The sequence below is a fragment of the Danio rerio genome, chromosome 2 (genome assembly GCF_049306965.1).
Source record: "Danio rerio strain Tuebingen ecotype United States chromosome 2, GRCz12tu, whole genome shotgun sequence".
NCBI lineage: Eukaryota > Metazoa > Chordata > Actinopteri > Cypriniformes > Danionidae > Danio > Danio rerio.
The window spans coordinates 54,713,060-54,726,605 of NC_133177.1; the positions used below are offsets into that span (position 1 = coordinate 54,713,060).

General features: G+C 33.4%; 1 protein-coding gene and 1 long non-coding RNA gene across 4 annotated transcripts in view; one reads left to right on the forward strand and one right to left on the reverse strand.

Annotated features, from left to right (window-relative positions):
- The window catches only part of pigrl3.10 (polymeric immunoglobulin receptor-like 3.10), a 36,384-nt gene that overhangs the window by 9,158 nt on the left and 13,680 nt on the right, over positions 1-13,546 (reverse strand).
- On the forward strand, positions 2,282-5,959 carry LOC141378941 (uncharacterized). The gene is made up of 6 exons (XR_012394723.1): positions 2,282-3,176; positions 3,497-3,601; positions 4,580-4,706; positions 4,881-4,966; positions 5,278-5,320; positions 5,418-5,959. It is a non-coding gene; the product is annotated as an uncharacterized lncRNA (long non-coding RNA).

Sequence of the window (13,546 nt, forward strand, 5' to 3'; positions counted from 1 at the left end):
TGAAACGCCCACTTTCCTCTAATTGGTCAACCAAATCTGCGCTCGTGACGTCACCCTCAAAATAAAAGCCTTACACGCAGGCTTTTAATTATTATTATTTAATTATATATTAACTAAGTTTACATATTCTATCATTTGAACCACACACAGTTAGCAGGCTTACATTCATTGCGTATGTATGAATTAAATAAAAACGTAAAGCAGTATTCTTAGACATTTGTCATTAAAATAAGGTCATAGTTCACTGCCAAGCTTCTTGCTGCTGTGCACCTGATGCAGAGCAAAGATAGTCATTTCAGAGGAGCACCTGGTTTACATGATTGTTTCAGAGCAAGGGCTTTATAATAATAATAATAATAATAATAATAATTATTATTATTATTATTATTATTATTATTATTATTATTATTATTATCAGTTACTAGTGTTTTTATTGTTTGGTGTGTTTTTTTTCTTTTTAATAGTTGTTAGCAGAACCAGAATAAGAACACTTTGGGCCCTGCTATAAAAACAAAGGGTACCATTTGTTTTCATTTATTTCTTCCTATTTTAATTATATATTGTAATTATTTATTTGATAATTAATAATATTTTATTGCAACGCCAAAGTAGGCATGTCTTATTATTTTTTATTATTATTTTTTATAATTATTATTTTTTATTATTAAATTTGCTTTTATTGTAGGCTAGATGGCAGGCTTTAAATATTTTAAATAACATTTACTCATAACCTTACTAATTCGAGAGCCGAACCTAAAGAAGTTTAAGTGCAATAAGCCTGTACAATAAAGGGAGCCGCAATGCATATTTCTAGCGCATTCTTTCACTCAACAATTATTGCTGGAATAATGAAATAAATTTCAAATTAACTAATTAAACACATTATAGTTGATAAAAAAATTGTGTCTAGTAGTTCCGACAAACAGATGAGCTCGCTATGTGCGTTGCGCTAATAATTCGACATTTGCTCTTCTTGAGAAAGTGCTACAGCGGGCCCTGCTATTTCACATATAAGGTTAGTGATACGTATTTTAAATTAGTATTGCACATTATTCATTCATTTTCTTGTCGGCTTAGTCCCTTTATTAATCTGGGGTCGCCACAGCGGAATGAACCGCCAACTTATTTAGCAAGTTTTTATGCAGCGGATGCCCTTCCAGCCACAACCCATCTCTGGGAAACATCCAAACATACACACACACTTATACAGTACGGACAATTTAGCCTACCCAATTCACCTGTACCGCATGTGTTTGGACTGTGGGGAAAACCGGAGCACCCGGAGGAAACCCACGCGAATGCACTACACTACTGAATTAGACACACAATCTATAAAAAAAACTTGATGCTTATTTACATTATCTAAAGTCATTTCTTACGAGGTAGGATCTGTTGTTGTATTATATATTTTCGTTTTAATATGCAAATAATTTTCTTTAATTTGTAATAGGCCTATTGTCCCTCATTGCATAAAATAACCAGCCTTTGTATTCAATATGTTTGTAAATTGTCCATCCAGTTTGACGCAAGCTAAACAACATTTTGGCCTGTTTTGCTTATTAAATGAGTGATTTTCACGGAGAAACAAATCATCCATCCACACAGTTTTGTATAGGACCTGTGTGAACAAAAATATACACTTCATCATAGCCTACAGGAAAATGTATCTGTTTAGAACTAATTTTGTGTTGTATAATTAAAAATATTAAAAATACAATAAAAAAAAAAAAAGGAATAACATTTGAAGTGCAATGCTTCAAAGATTCAATACGCTGCATGCAGAGCCAAAACAAAAACTGGTTTGTTTGTTTAATAAAATAATAATATGAAATTAAAGTGAAATAGTTCCATAACCTGTATTATAACTGTAGTCACTCTAGATGACACATCATCCGTTGCGCCGGTCAGTTTCACCTTTAATCAAGAATGTGCCAGAACCAAATGAGAATATTTACAGATTACCTCGGAATGAGACCTCGGTCTGTGAAGGATGCAGAACACAGAAACTCGTTGAGAATGGAGATGCATGTTAGATGTTTTATATCCCTTTAGATATTGTAAATAAACAACAAGTTTTTATAGAGATTGTGTCATGTCTTTTCTTTGACGCACGCGCTGAACAGCCCCGAAAAGGCGCCTTTATTTAGCCTGTAGCCTAAATAATAGTTTAGATTTTATAACATATAATGTTCCATTACTTTAAATGTATAATGTTTTTTAATATTTATGGAATATATAAAATATATAGTTTATATAAATGCGCTTTGATCATTCAAGGATCATAATGCGTTGCATATTCTTCTTATTCTTCATTAGGCTTGATCCGTAAATTGTGTATTTTATAAACTGCTCGTTTATAAGGACTAAGCTATTATTAACTGTAATTCCTCGAATGGAAAAGTCTTGATTAAAGAAAAAGAGAACTTAATTCGACATATGCATATAGTGCGCTTATTTCTGTGCGCATCACGCGCTTTACCGAATTACCTTTTTTATTATTTTATGCAATAGTAAATACATCTGGCAGCACCGAAAAGAGCAAATGCCAAGTTATTAGCGCAGCGCACAGACAGCTAGCTCGTCTAGTCTGAACCAGGGGTTTTCAAACTATTCATTGCACACCGATCCCATTGCATTTTATTTAGGATAAACCACTTATTTAAAATTAATTAATTAAAAGGTGCGTACTCTCCAATACACCACTGAATTATAGTGTCATAATATTTAATAATTATAATTAAGATAGACACCTGACCTCCATTTAATAAACAATTTATTTGCCATACTCTGTTAATTTGAAGTTTAAAGTTTAAATCATTTATGTTAAACTTAAATTATTTAAAAACTTAAAAAGACTTAAATTTAGTCATTTAAGACATTTTAGGTCATAAGTTTACATACATTGACCGTTGCATTTAGTTGGCCTACACAGCAAATTCATCAGAGTTAAATTCTCGGTGTTGAAGCATTTCAGAGTAAAGTGTTGGCGTTAAAGAGTTAGATTTTGATAAATGAATATAATAAGAGTTAAAATTGATTTTATTCAGTGCGAAATCAAGGAGTTATCTTTTCAACACTTGGTGGTGTTATTTCCAACATCCGGGAATTCATGCAGCCCCAGTCACTGAAGAATTTTCCAGACGCCATTTTCCATCTGAGGTTTAGAACAGCAACTGGTGAGTCAAACTACCTAAATGTTGGTATTTTACTGACTTTCTTTAAGGAAATACAGTTGTAAACATATTGTTAAGTTAATAACTTTAGAATGGAGTGACAATTTTAAACTTCTGCGGTTCATTCATGGTCGTTTGTGTATCAAGCTTAACTGCATTACTATTCACTTCTTTTCAAGAATGTTTTTATATATGCTCACGCATACATAGTGCATAAAAACATCAAATGTACATGTTCAACACATTTCTGTCACGCTTAATGCTATTTTGTGCGTTGTTACCCATCTGTAAAATAAAATCGACACTTCTCCTTTAATTTGAAGCAAACTAGCGAGGGAATCCCCGGAGCAGCCTAGCCTACTCTGCCTGGATGCTAACGGCAACACAGGACGGTTTCCATGAGCTCTGGAGTTTCTAAAACATATCTGGTGAGTAAATGAACATGCTTACTTGTAAAAGGCTTCCTGACTGAAACATATGATTGTTATTCGTGTACGTTAATTTGGTTATTTTAAACACCGCAGCCCTTTTAAACTGGTTCCTTCGTGGCCGTCCATATAAGTTACCGTTAGTTCATAGACTTGCGTGATAACGTAACAGTTACGCTTGAATTATATTAAGTGTTGACAACCATTAAAGTCGGAATGTTAACATTAATGTCTTTAAATGACCGCGTTTGCACTTTCTCAGACATTTGACGTTACACAAGTCTCCCGGAAGTTGCGGGACTAACGTTAACGTTATCCCGCAAATGCACAGAGACTCCCAGATGCCCAAGTAGATGCCCGCAAATGAATGATAATCTCCCGGAAATCGCGCGTCTCCCGCCCGGTCATTAAACACTTTGCACACCCCTCTCCACCGCATCCCTCCCAGCTCTTCAGGTACGTCGCGCGCAAGTCACCCCCACCGCTCTTTAGGTACGTCGCGCGCAACTCATCTCATTGCTCTTCAGGTAACGTTACTCATCTCTCCCGCTAACGTTACCTCCCGCAAATCAACTCTGTATCCCCCGAAAATGACTTTTCCCAACTCGGGATGTCTGACGTTAGTAAGTTAGGCTATGTCTGTAGTCAGGAACATCTTAGTCAAGTTTTTTTTCCCCGCATGATATTGTGCTTAAAACTATAGGCTAAACTTAGCATGTACTGTACACAACATTTCCTTTTTATTAAAGATAATTTAGTGCGTTGTAAACAGCCACCTGTCTGTAAAATTAATCAACTGATTCATATTTGAGCAGCCTAATGATGATACAGGTTTGATTTGTAGATTTATTATCAATAATCAACATCTGAATCAAAAGATATCTGAAAAAGTGTGAGGCATACTTTGTGATGTTTATCTCTTTTATCTGAAGGTTATGCATATGTGTTAGATACTAATGTGTTGTTGTTTTTTAACAGCCACAGTTCTCTATACAATAACACAAGACCCTGTGACGGTGGCTGATTAGAGACGGATGGTGTATTTCCAGAGTTGGTGAAATGACCAAGCACACATTCTTGGTCATATGTGGTGATAATAATGAAGGTATGTTTGATAAAGTTCTGTATTTGTTTCACAATAAGCTAAGAGGGTATTAGAACATTAGAGAATAACAAATGACATGAAGGTGATAAATTTTGTATTGTGGGTGAACTGTTACTTAAATAATGTTTTGCTCTGCTTTGCACTTTTCCTCTTCTGCTTATCCTAATATTTTAGATTATATTTGGACCTGAAACATCTGCTAGACTCCAGGAAAGGTGGCGTCAATACTGGACCTGAAAGGGCCTAACAAGTTGAATCTGGTAAAGAAACACGCACACACACACACACACGCACACACACATGCACGCACACGCTTACAGAAAACTGTCAAGTTTATGAATATTTTTTACACCGTGGCCAATATTTTGGGGAAGTCAGCATCACTAAATGATATAAAATATTTTAAGCTCCTCTAAATTTTGCTCCAAGTGTTGTGTTAAATTTAGGATTCTGGACAGACAGCTGCCTGTTTTTCCAGTTCTAGCCATAGTGGTTAACCTAATTGTTTTTGGAGATCCAACAGTGATATATGTGTTTTTTCTACTTTTCCATATCCTGTCACCTCAACCAGCTAGGAGAGTCAAGTTGTGGATCATCATGAAGATTTTCAAAAGGTGAGTTTAGATTTCTTGAATGTTTAATTTACTTTAAATGTTCTTTTAAATATATCATAGAATTTGATTGCAATTTGTTTTCAAACATTTTTCTTAGTCATGCTGGAGTCTTGAAGAGTTCTTAGATGAGCATCACCCTATATCCGTGCATCAGGAACCACCAGACGAGCGATCAGCAGCTGCTACATCGTCATGGATAAAAAGGTCATCCTGTGGCTGGGAAGCACTTCATTCACAGGACATGCTTGATGAGATTTCCTTGCTCCAGTTTGTTTTCACACAAGTTTACAGCATTTGTACCTTCATTTAAACTGCTGTGTTTGATATGGAGGACCAAGGAAACACCAGAAGTGAAAGATTTGCACGCCAAGTTGTTTAAAATGTAATTTCAGAAGAAAACTATGAGTTCAGAAGAAAACTATGAGTGACGCTATATTGAACTTTCAAATTGCTCTGATAACACATCAAGTTTGGACCAAAGGACTGAAAAAGCCTTTTTGAGCACTGGTCATACATATTTTGTTGATACTGTCTGTACTAATAAAACATTTAAAGCATATTTGACATTGTTGCATTTTAAAAACTGAATGAATTGTTGAAGTGGTGAATGTTTTCAAATAAAATGTTTTTTCTTTTGTAATTTACAGTCTATTTGACCTTTTTACCATATTTACACTCAAGAGAGTTGAATCAAATAACAATATATTACACCAGGCGGTGTTAAATATAGTTACATATTTTAACTCTGCCCAGAGTTAAAATTAACCCTTACTTCGGTGTCAATGTGCCAACCCTTTTGAAAGTGTTGATTTAACTCTATTTTGAGTGGACCCCATGAGACACTTTCAAAGGGTTGAAATTAACACCCATAGAGTTGTTTTGGGTCCCCATATTTTGCTGTGTATTCTGGTCTAAATAAGCTTTTTGCATCTTAGGTGTTTACACACACAATTAAGCAGTTTATACGTACATTTAATGTTATTTTGAAATTACTTTTGATGTAATAAATAATCCTAAATAGTTGGAAGTGTTAACATATTCTTGAAATGTAGTTATTTTATAACTATGAAATTTATTACTAAACAAAGTGAATCATTATGAATTTGCCAAGAAATAATCCACTTTACCACTGTAAAGCAATGCCCCGCACTCACTAGAACGGTAGAACCTGGACTGTATGATATGTTCTGTATGTAAAATAGAGAAAATAAGCAAGATGCGCAGTCTCGTGCAGCCTTAGTGAAATATAGCGCGTCACAGCAATGAACTAAAAATAAAACCACCCTTGAAATGCTGGCGATCTTAATTTTTTCAGCCTACACTGACTGAGAATAATGTTGCACTATTTTATTAACAAATAATTAGAATGTTTTTTTTTCCTTCAACACATTCATCATTACTTTTGCCTGTGCAAGTTTTTTGCGCGCGCTTGAGCGCGAAGGCATCTATTTTCAGGTGCAAGATGCCACTTTGGGTGGCACCAGCACACTCTGCCTCACCTGTGGCTATGTCCCTGCTACAATAATAATAACAACAATAATGACAAAATAATAATAACAAATAATAATAATAAGACAGGCCTACTTTGACGTTGCAATAAAAAAGTATTAATTATCAAATAAATATTTACAATAGGCTAAAGGCATATATTAAATTAAAATAGGAGAAAATCCAATAGAAACAAATGGTACCATTTATTATAGCCCCATGCAGGGTCCAATGTGTTCTTACAACCATTGAATAACTAAGTAAATAATAATAATTACAATACTACTAATAATAGGCCTTATAATAATAATAATAATAATAATAATAATAATAATAATAAATTATTATTTTATACAGAGTAGGCTATTATTTAGGCTTACAATAGCTCTGAAACAATCATGTAAACCAGGTGCTCCTCTGAAATGACTATCTTTGCTCTGCATCAGGTGCACAGCAGCAAGAAGCTTGGCAGTGAACTATGACCTTATTTTAACGACAAATGTCTAAGAATACTGCTGATTTACGTTTTTATTTATTTATACATACGGAATGAATGTAAGCCTGCTAACTGTGTGTGGTTCAAATGATAGAATATGTAAACTTAGTTAATATATAATTAAATAATAATAATTAAAAGCCTGCGTGTAAGGCTTTTATTTTGAGGGTGACGTCACGAGCGCAGATTTGGTTGACCAATTAGAGGAAAGTGGGCGTTTCAGCACCGCCTACATGTGTAAAATGAATTTTAAAGTCGTTTATCCGTTTTCCTACCCTAAACCAAAAAACGAAAATCCAGCCAAAATCTCGTTTTTTTCGTGAGCAAAAGTAAAACGGAAAAATGGCCGTTTTCTCCATTTCCTTTATTCCGTTTGAAAATGGAAAACAAATGAACAAAACGTACACGGACCGTGTATCATCCGTTCATTTGATTATTCCTTTTATTACGGAAAACAAAACATCAGAAAAACGATGAATATTTCGTTTTTCTGTTTATTCTGTAGGCAGAAAAAACGGAAACTCATCTGTTATTCTGCTTATTAACTTAAAACGAAATATTAAAACAAACACAAAACCAAAACGAAATAATGAGTCAAAAAATGGTCCGTGTATGGTCCGTGTACGTTTTGTTCATTTGTTTTCCATTTTCAAACGGAATAAAGGAAATGGAGAAAACGGCCGTTTTTCCGTTTTTCTTTTGCTCACGAGAAAACGAAAAAACGAGATTTTGGCTGGATTTTCGTTTTTTGGTTTAGGGTAGGAAAACGGATAAACGACTTTAAAATTCATTTTACACATGTAGGCGGTGCTGAAACGCCCACTTTCCTCTAATTGGTCAACAAAATCTGCGCTCGTGGCGTCACCCTCAAAATAAAAGCCTTACACGCAGGCTTTTAATTATTATTATTTAATTATATATGTAAACAAAGTTTACATATTCTATCATTTGAACCACACACAGTTAGCAGGCTTACATTCATTGCATATGTATAAATTAAATAAAAACGTAAATCAGCAGTATTCTTAGACATTTGTCATTAAATAAGGTCATTGTTCACTGCGAAGCTTCTTGCTGCTGTGCACCTGCCACCTGATGCTGAGCAAAGAAAGCCATTTCCGAGCAGCACCTGGTTTACATGATTGTTTCAGAGCTATTGTAGGCCTAAATAATAGCCTACTCTGTATAAAATAATAATTTATTATTATTATTATTATTATTATTATTATTATTATTATTATGCCTATTATTATTAGTATTGTTATTATTATTATTTACTTAGTTATTCAATGGTTGTAAGAACACATTGGACCCTGCATGGGGCTATAATAAATGGTACCATTTGTTTCTATTGGATTTTCTCCTATTTTAATTTAATATATGCCTTTAGCCTATTGTAAATATTTATTTGATAATTAATACTTTTTTATTGCAACGTCAAAGTAGGCCTGTCTTATTATTATTGTTTTTTTGTTATTTTTGTTGTTGTTGTTGTTATTATTATTGTAGCAGGGACATAGCCACAGGTGTGGCAGAGTGTGCTGGTACCACCCAAAGTGGCATCTTGCACCTGAAAATAGATGCCTTCGCGCTCAAGCGCGCGCAAAAAACTTGCACAGGCAAAAGTAATGATGAATGTGTTGAAGGAAAAAAAAACATTCTAATTATTTGTTAATAAAATAGTGCAACATTATTCTCAGTCAGTGTAGGCTGAAAAAATTAAGATCGCCAGCATTTCAAGGGTGGTTTTATGTAGTTCATTGCTGTGACGCGCTATATTTCACTAAGGCTGCACGAGACTGCGCATCTTGCTTATTTTCTCTATTTTACATAAAGAACATATCATACAGTCCAGGTTCTACCGTTCTAGTGAGTGTGGGGCATTGCTTTACAGTGGTAAAGTGGATTATTTCTTGGCAAATTCATAATGATTCACTTTGTTTAGTAATAAATTTCATAGTTATAAAATAACTACATTTCAAGAATATGTTAACACTTTCAACTATTTAGGATTATTTATTGCATCAAAAGTAATTTCAAAGTAACATTAAATGTACGTATAAACTGCTTAATTGTGTGTGTAAACACCTAAGATGCAAAAAGCTTATTTAGACCAGAATAGGCCTACTAAATGCAACGGTCAATGTATGTAAACTTATGACCTAAAATGTCTTAAATGACTAAATTTAAGTCTTTTTAAGTTTTTAAATAATTTAAGTTTAACATAAATGATTTAAACTTTAAACTTCAAATTAACAGAGTATGGCAAATAAATTGTTTATTAAATGGAGGTCAGGTGTCTATCTTAATTATAATTATTAAATATTATGACACTATAATTCAGTGGTGTATTGGAGAGTACGCACCTTTTAATTAATTAATTTTAAATAAGTGGTTTATCCTAAATAAAATGCAATGGGATCGGTGTGCAATGAATAGTTTGAAAACCCCTGGTTCAGACTAGACGAGCTAGCTGTCTGTGCGCTGCGCTAATAACTTGGCATTTGCTCTTTTCGGTGCTGCCAGATGCATTTATAGTGCATAAAAAAATAAAAAAGGTAATTCGGTAAAGCGCGTGATGCGCACAGAAATAAGCGCACTATATGCATATGTCGAATTAAGTTCTCTTTTTCTTTAATCAAGACTTTTCCATTCGAGGAATTACAGTTATTAATAGCTTAGTCCTTATAAACGAGCAGTTTATAAAATACACAATTTACGAATCAAGCCTAATGAAGAATAAGAAGAATATGCAACGCATTATGATCCTTGAATGATCAAAGCGCATTTATATAAACTATATATTTTATATATTCCATAAATATTAAAAAACATTATACATTTAAAGTAATGGAACATTATATGTTATAAAATCTAAACTATTATTTAGGCTACAGGCTAAATAAAGGCGCCTTTTCGGGGCTGTTCAGCGCGTGCGTCAAAGAAAAGACATGACACAATCTCTATAAAAACTTGTTGTTTATTTACAATATCTAAAGGGATATAAAACATCTAACATGCATCTCCATTCTCAACGAGTTTCTGTGTTCTGCATCCTTCACAGACCGAGGTCTCATTCCGAGGTAATCTGTAAATATTCTCATTTGGTTCTGGCACATTCTTGATTAAAGGTGAAACTGACCGGCGCAACGGATGATGTGTCATCTAGAGTGACTACAGTTATAATACAGGTTATGGAACTATTTCACTTTCAGCATTGCACTTCAAATGTTTTTCCTTTTTTTATTGTATTTTTAATATTTTTAATTATACAACACAAAATTAGTTCTAAACAGATACATTTTCCTGTAGGCTATGATGAAGTGTATATTTTTGTTCACACAGGTCCTACACAAAACTGTGTGGATGGATGATTTGTTTCTCCGTGAAAATCACTCATTTAATAAGCAAAACAGGCCAAAATGTTGTTTAGCTTGCGTCAAACTGGATGGACAATTTACAAACATATTGAATACAAAGGCTGGTTATTTTATGCAATGAGGGACAATAGGCCTATTACAAATTAAAGAAAATTATTTGCATATTAAAACGAAAATATATAATACAACAACAGATCCTACCTCGTAAGAAATGACTTTAGATAATGTAAATAAGCATCAAGTTTTTTTTATAGATTGTGTGTCTAATTCAGTAGTGTAGTGCATTCGCGTGGGTTTCCTCCGGGTGCTCCGGTTTTCCCCACAGTCCAAACACATGCGGTACAGGTGAATTGGGTAGGCTAAATTGTCCGTACTGTATAAGTGTGTGTGTATGTTTGGATGTTTCCCAGAGATGGGTTGTGGCTGGAAGGGCATCCGCTGCATAAAAACTTGCTAAATAAGTTGGCGGTTCATTCCGCTGTGGCGACCCCAGATTAATAAAGGGACTAAGCCGACAAGAAAATGAATGAATAATGTGCAATACTAATTTAAAATACGTATCACTAACCTTATATGTGAAATAGCAGGGCCCGCTGTAGCACTTTCTCAAGAAGAGCAAATGTCAAATTATTAGCGCAACGCACATAGCGAGCTCATCTGTTTGTCGGAACTACTAGACACAATTTTTTTATCAACTATAATGTGTTTAATTAGTTAATTTGAAATTTATTTCATTATTCCAGCAATAATTGTTGAGGGAAAGAATGCGCTAGAAATATGCATTGCGGCTCCCTTTATTGTACAGGCTTATTGCACTTAAACTTTTTTAGGTTCGGCTCTCGAATAAGTAAGGTTATGAGTAAATGTTATTTAAAATATTTAAAGCCTGCCATCTAGCCTACAATAACAGCAAATTTAATAATAAAAAAAAATAATAAGACAGGCCTACTTTGGCGTTACAATAAAATAGTATTAATTATCAAATAAATAATTACAATATATAATTAAAATAGGAAGAAATAAATGAAAACAAATGGTACCCTTTGTTTTTATAGCAGGGCCCAAAGTGTTCTTATTCTGGTTCTGCTAACAACTATTAAAAAGAAAAAAAACACACCAAACAATAAAAACACTAGTAACTGATAATAATAATAATAATAATAATAATAATAATTATTATTATTATTATTATTATTATCATTATAAAGCCCTTGCTCTGAAACAATCATGTAAACCAGGTGCTGCTCGGAAATGGCTTTCTTTGCTCAGCATCAGGTGCACAGCAGCAAGAAGCTTCGCAGTGAACTATGACCTTATTTTAATGACAAATGTCTAAGAATACTGCTTTACGTTTTTATTTAATTCATACATACGCAATGAATGTAAGCCTGCTAACTGTGTGTGGTTCAAATGATAGAATATGTAAACTTAGTTAATATATAATTAAATAATAATAATTAAAAGCCTGCGTGTAAGGCTTTTATTTTGAGGACGACGTCACGAGCGCAGATTTGGTTAACCAATTAGAGGAAAGTGGGCGTTTCAGCACCGCCTACATGTGTAAAATGAATTTTAAAGTCGTTTATCCGTTTTCCTACCCTAAACCAAAAAACGAAAATCCAGCCAAAATCTCGTTTTTCGTTTTCTCGTGAGCAAAAGAAAAACGGAAAAACGGCCGTTTTCTCCATTTCCTTTATTCCGTTTGAAAATGGAAAACAAATGAACAAAATGTACACGGACCCTGAAGAATTACTAGCATTAAAGTTAAACAACTGTAACACATTAAGCAAACTTCAGACCATATAATAGTGTAACAATGCAATTTTAAAGGTATTATAACTATTTACCTCCAATGTGAAGAAAAACCCCAATGAGAATCAGAGGGTGAATCATATCTGCAGTGTGTGTGTGAGAGAGAGAGAGAGAGCTGATCACTTTATTTTACTCTCCGGGTTTAGAGGAAGATCAGAAATGTACTTTGAACCACAAAAGTGTGAACAAATGAGCAAAATAGTTGTTCTGCAGTCACACTGTAATCCCGAATAAGTTGACAAAACTCAAAAAATTTGAGGTAATCAGTTACGTCAAATTTTTTAAGTTATGAAATTATCTGTTTTAAGTAAACAGAAACATTAAGTTTTGAGTTCGTTGTACTCATGCAATACACTTTACCTAACTTAAAATACCCAAGTTACTCAGCTTATACGTTTTAATTGCAATTAACTTAATTGTTTTAATTTTTCCAAACTTTAAATACTTAGTCACCCAGCTCATACATTTTAATACCAATTAACTTAATTGCTTTAATTTCTTTCAACTTTAAATACTTAAATCACCCAGCTCATACATTTTAATAGCAATTAACTTATTTTTAATTATTTATCTCACCTTTACATACTTAGTCACCCAGCTCATACATTTTGATAGCATTTTTTAAAATTAACTTCTCCATCGTCAGTTTCACAAATAAAATTAGCTATTATTTTAATCTTTAAACCCCATAAATCTGTCAAAATAAATCTGTAATTTAAAACACACAGACAATACCATTTTAGACATTTATTTTTAAAGAAAAAATGTCCAACAGTACTTTCAAATTTGTCTCCTATGCAATTACAAATGTCTTAAAACGATAAAAACTATTAGACATAAAGAGATTGAAAATGAACACTATTCTGAAATTAATAAAAATTACCCACAATGTAAATATGATATCAGACATAAGAGCCTCAAGAAAAAACAACTATAAGTTTGATAAAATTTAATAATACATTAATAAGTGTAAAACTTAGTCTTAAGGCATTCGTTAAAAAAATAAGTGCACATTCTGTGAAGTGACTCGTTTAGTGTAAACTACACAGA